The sequence below is a fragment of the Aethalodelphis obliquidens genome, unplaced genomic scaffold (assembly GCF_003676395.1).
Source record: "Aethalodelphis obliquidens isolate GAN/ISIS:26980383/991018 unplaced genomic scaffold, ASM367639v1 scaffold135, whole genome shotgun sequence".
Classification (NCBI taxonomy): domain Eukaryota; kingdom Metazoa; phylum Chordata; class Mammalia; order Artiodactyla; family Delphinidae; genus Aethalodelphis; species Aethalodelphis obliquidens.
Window position 1 is genome coordinate 654,209 of NW_020838079.1, and position 6,000 is coordinate 660,208.

At 36.2% G+C, this 6,000-nt stretch overlaps 1 protein-coding gene across 4 annotated transcripts in view; it reads right to left on the bottom strand.

The window, feature by feature from the left end:
• HDAC8 (histone deacetylase 8) overlaps window positions 1-6,000 on the bottom strand; it is a 244,369-nt gene that overhangs the window by 104,598 nt on the left and 133,771 nt on the right. The window lies entirely within an intron of this gene.

Here is a 6,000-nt window from a genome sequence, read left to right on the forward strand (position 1 = left end):
GTGAATGGGGGCTACTCTTTGTTGCAGTGTGTGGGCTTCTCATTGCGGTGGCTTCTCTTGCTGCAGAGCACAGGCTCTATGTGCACGGGCTTCAGTAGTTGTGGCACATGGGCTCAGCAGTTATGGCCCATGGGCTATAGAGCACAGGCTCAGTAGTTGTGGTGCATGGGCTTTGCTGCTCTGCAGCATGTGGGATCTTCCCATACCAGGGTTTGAACCCATGTTCCCTGCATTGGCAGGAGGATTCTCAACCACTGCACCACCAGGTAAGTCATTGTTCCTCTTTTCAAAGAACCAACTTTTGGGTTTGTTCATTCTTTGTACTGTTTTTCTATTCTCTATTTAATTTATTTCTATTCTAATCTTTGTTGTTTCCTTTCTTCTGCTAGCTTTGGATTTAGTTATCTCTTCTTTTTCTAGTTCCTCAAGATGTAAAAGTAGTTTATTGATTTGAGATCTTCTTTTTAATGTAGGCATTTACAGGTATAAATTTCCCTCTGATTATGGCTCTTGCTGCATCTCATGAGTTTTATATGTTGCATTTTCATTTTCTTTCATTGCAAAGTATTTTCTCATTTCCACTGTGTTTTCTTCTTTGATCCATTAGTTGTTTTAAGAGTGTGTTGCTTAATTTCCACATATTTTTGAACTTCTCACTTTCCCCTCTGTTGTTGTTTCTTTTAGCTTTATTCCACTGTGGTTAGAAAAGACAGTTTGAATGATTTCAATCTTCTTAAATGTATCGAAACTTGTTTTGTGGCCTAACATATGGTCAATCCTGGGGAATGTTCTATGTCCACTTGAAAAGAATGTGCATTCTGCTGTTGTTGGGGGGAATGTTCTCTCTACGTATCCTTCTGGTCTAATTGGTTTATAATGCTATTCAAGTTCTCTATTTCCTTATTGCCCTTATGTCTAGATGTTCTAACTATTATCGAAAGTGGTATTTGAAGTCTCCAACTATTACAGTAGAACTGTCTATTTTTCTTCTCAATTCTGTAAATGTTTGCTTTCTACACTTTGGGGCTCTGTTGTATAGTATAAATAGGTTTATAATTGTTATATATTCCTGATGAATTGATCCTTTTATCAATATATAATGTCTTTGTCTCTTGTAACACTTTTTGACATAAAGTCGATTTTGTCTGATATTAGTATAAGCCAACCTCAGCTCTTTTTGGTTACCATTTGCATGGAATATTTTTTTCCATCCTTTCTTTCACTTTCAACCTACTTATTTCTTTGGATCTAAAGTAAATTTCTCATAGACAGCATACAGTTGCACCGTGGTTTCTTTTTTTAATTTACTCTGCCCAATCTCTGCCTTTAATTGGACACTTTAATTAATTTACATTTAATGTGTTTGCTAATAAGGAAGGCTTTCTGCCATTTCTTATACTATCTTTGTCCCTCATTTATTACATTAATGTCTTCTTTTGTATTTAGTTGATTATTTGTAGTGAACCTTTTTGATTCTCTTCTCATTTCCATTTGTACATTAAAAGAACATTTATTTTGTAGTTACCATAGGAATTACATTTAACATCCTAAATTTATTATAATATAGTTTGAATTGATACCAACTTAACTTCAATAGCATATAAAAACTCTGCTATTATTCAGTTCCATCCCTTCCTTATGTTGTTGTTGTCACAAATTACATCTTTAGATATTGTGTGCCCAATAACAGATTTATAATTATTCTTATGCATTTGTTTTTTATGTCATGTAGAAAAGAAAGAGTGGAGTTACAAACTAAAAGTGCAATACTAGCTTTTATGTTTGCCCATGTAGTTCTCTTTACCAGAGAACTTTATTTCTTCATATAGCTTCACGTTATTGTCTAGTGTCCTTTCATTTCAACTTGAAGGACTTCTTTTTGCCCCATTTTTTCTCAGGTAGGTCTAGTGTTAACAAACTCCCTCAACTTTTGTTTATCTGGGAATGTCTTAATTTCTCCCTCAATTTTGAAGAAGAATTTTGCCGAATATAGAATTCTTAGTTGACAGGTTTTTTTTTTTTCAGTGCTTTAAATATGTCATCCAACCACCTTCTGGTCTACATGGTCTCTGATGAGAAATCAGCTTTTAATCTTATTGAGGATCCCTTGTATGTGACTAGTTGCTTCTCTTTTGCTGCTTTCAAGATTCTGTTTGTTTGTCTTTCAAGAGTTTGATTGTAATGAGTGTTGGTGTGGATTGCATCTATCCTCCTTGGAATTCATTGAGCTTCTTGGATGTGTAGATAATGTCTTCCATCAAATTTGGGAAGCTTTTGGCCTTTATTTCTTTAAACATTCTTTCTGACTTTCTCTCTCTCTTTTTCTTCTGGGACTCCCATAATGGTGTCCCATGGGTCCCTTAGGCTCTGTTCTCCTTTCTTCATTCTTTTTTTCTTTCTGTCCCTTGGACTGGGTAATTTTAATTTTCCTATCTTCAAATTCACTGATCTTGTGCCTGAAGCTTCTAGTGAATTGCTAGCATTTTGACAGATTTCCTTGAATGTCAGGAGTTTTTTAAAATGACAAAAAACACCTCTTCCAGTCTTTAAGGTCTTCTCAGGTCTTTTCTGAGCATGCTATATGCCCTGGGCATTTCCCCATATACACAGGTGCTTTTGACTGCCTTCATTTTCCAAAGAAATACTCTCTCTGGCTTTTCCTCCCAGGTCTTAGGTTGTCTATTTTATGTCTAAACTGCAATCTTTTGCCTCAGGAATCTGTGGGTTGTTCATCTACATTACGATGTTTTCAAGCAATGCTCACCACTTTTATGACCTAGTTGAGTTTCAAGTTAGGTGTAACAGAGATGAGTACCCTGCATCTGTCATCCAGGTAGCCCCTGACAGGTTAGAATAAATCTACACAGTAATTTTCAAATAAGGTCTACTCTCTTCCCTCTTGAACCATGGTCCAGGGTTCTACACTAGGAACATATTTTCGAGAGTGCTGCCCAGTTGGGATGGGAGTAGGACAAGGGCAAGTAAAAATGCCATAAAGCTCTCCTACCATTAAAAAGCTAGGTACCTTTTTACTTGTACCATGAGCTGTTGTTTTCCTTTAACAGTTTATTCCAGGGGGCATTGCATTTGAACTAGGATTACATGGTACACCTTGATATGACCCTTACCTTTATTTGTTTCATTTGTATTTTGATCAAAGTAATAGTTTAATAACATGCACATAGTTTACAAAGTTAAACATTACCTAAGTCTTACGATGACACACAGCAGTTCTCTAACTTATCCCTTCACGTTTCCAATTTCTATTTCCAACAAACAGCCACATTTCATTCTTTTAGTCACTTCTAGTACTTCTCTGTATATATTCAAATAAAATGAGAAGATTGGTAGTTGTTTTTCAATATTTGATATGCTCTACTGACTTCCTTCTATGGAAGATTATAATTGAGTCCTACTACTATCTCCCACATCCATCTACACACACATTTCACCTTGTCTCATACTCCACATTTAATTATCCCAGAATTGTTGGCCAAATTAACATTCAGTGTTTAAAGTTATGGTGACAACAAATACTGTTCACAGCTGAGCCAGCTGCTATACAGTATGGCTACTTTTCCTTCCTTGGAAATTTTTTTCCTGGAATTAATAATTACCTCACCTTATATATGTTGTCTAGCTTTCTATGTACTTATCATTAATGCATATCAATTCCTATGTATTTATCACTAACTCATGCCACACTCTTTGACAAAACTGTAGTATTCTCAGTATTGTCAACCACACCAGGCAATCTGTGAATTCCACCTTCTCCTCAGAACCTTTCCCTGAAGCTCTCCAATTTGGACTGTTTGATTTCTAGGCCTCTGTACAGCTGGTATATGGGACCTTCTCCTCACTGCCATCCTGAGAAATCCCTGCTGTTCTCTCCTGCATTGGATCCTCTGTTTCCTGGATCATATGTCTTCTGCTTTCTGGATTTACTGCCCTCGTTTTGTTGGGTACCTACTCCAAGATTCCTGAACTTGCATGCCTGAAAATGTCTGTATTCTATCCTTGCAATTGATTGGTAGTTTGGCTGCATATGGAATTCAAGGCCCAATGTCTTCAAGCTTTCAGTATTGTTGATAAGAAGTCCAAAGGCATTCTGATTTTAGAACCTTTTTGTGTGACCCCAAATTTTCCTCCCTAGAAGCTTTATAGCTTTTAGAATAATTTCTTTTCCCCTTTGCTCTAAAGTTTTATGATATGACTTGAGGTGTGTTTTTCCTTTATGGTGCTGGGCAACCAGTGGGCCCTGTCAGTCTGGAAATTAATGTCCTTAGGTTTGGGGGAGATTTTCTTTTATTATTTATTTGATAATTTCCTCTCCTTAATTTTCTTCTCAAGAATTATTTTTATTGGATGTTGGACCTCATGGATTAATTGTTTAATTTTCTTATTTTTCTCTTTTCCGTTTCTCATCTCTCTACCTATTGTTTTCTTAGAGATTTCTTCAACTATATCTTCCAACACCTTGTTGAAAAAAAATTTTTAAACCACTTTAGTCATTTCTAAGCGTTCAGTTCAGTGGCATTAAGTACATTCACAAAACTGCAACCATCATCACTATGCATTTGCAGAACTTTTTTTTTTGCAGAACTTTTTAATCATCTTAAACATAAGCTACAAACCCATTAAACAATAACTCCCTATTCTTCCCTCTCCTTAACCCCTGGTAAACTCTAAATCTACTTTCTGTCTCTATGAATTTGCTTATTCGAAGTACCTCATATAAGTGGAATCATACATTGTTTGCCATTTTGTGTCTGGCTTATTTCACTTAGCATACTGTTTTTAAGGTTCATCCATATTGTAGTATGTATTAGAATTCCATTCCTTTTAAAGGCTGAGTAATATTCCATTGTATGTAAATACCATATTTGTTTTTCCATTCATCTTTTGATGTATATTTGGGTTGTTCCCACCTTTTGGCTTTTTAAAATAATGCTGTAATTACAGTGATATACAAGTGTCTGCTTTCAATTCTTTGGGGAATATACCTAGAGGAAGAATTGCTGGGTCATATGGTAATTCTGTGTTTAACTTTTGGGGGAACTGTCAAGCTGTTTTCCACAGTAGCTGCACAATTTTACATTCCCACCAATAAGGCACAAGGGTTCCAATTTTTCCATGTCCTTACCAACACTTGCTATTTTCCATTTAAAAAATAATGTCCATCTTAACAGGTATGAAGTGATAACTCACTGTGGTTTCTTACCATTGTAAAGTTGACTTTTCTTTGATTTGGCATTTTCTTGATTGCTGTAAACCTTTGACTGTTTCCAGAGTTTTGACAAGTTGTTTCTGACAGTTTCTGTTTGTTTTTCTATGCTTCTGTGGAGTGATGGTAGCTCGGCATTGCCTACTCCATCATTTTTATATGGTATATCTTGGCATATGTTCCATGGGTGCTTGAGAAGAATGTATATTCTGCTGTTATTGGGTGAAGTGTCCTATAACTGTCAGTTAGATCCTCTTGGTTGATGGTTGTGTTGAGTTCTTCTTTATCTTTCCTGATTTCCTGTCTAGTTGTTGTATCACACCCATAACAGGAACGGATAAAACTAACTTCTTTCTCCCAATGAAGGTAAGAGAACTTAAGGTAGCTTAGGGAAGAATATAAGCGAGAGTTTCCATGACTTTCTAAGAGCCTGATGTCTTTCAATTGCAGGTCTGCCTCTGCTGCTTCATCTCCCACTATTTCCTCAGATACCCTACATACATAGTAAACTATTTATAGTTCCCCAAGACCATGTGCTCTTTTACCTTTCTCTGGCTTTGTACCTGCAATCACTTTTCTTGAAATGTCCTCCCCTTGAGTATCTTTAAAGATTCAGCTCATATATTACCTCCCTTATGAAACTTTTGCTGATCACTTAGAGCAACTTGAATATATCTTTCTTTGGATGCTAATTTACAATGAAGCTAATCATAAATCTTCAAAGTCCCTCACTTGGACAGACACTTTCCAAGGTCCTGGGAGGAGCCCTAACATCA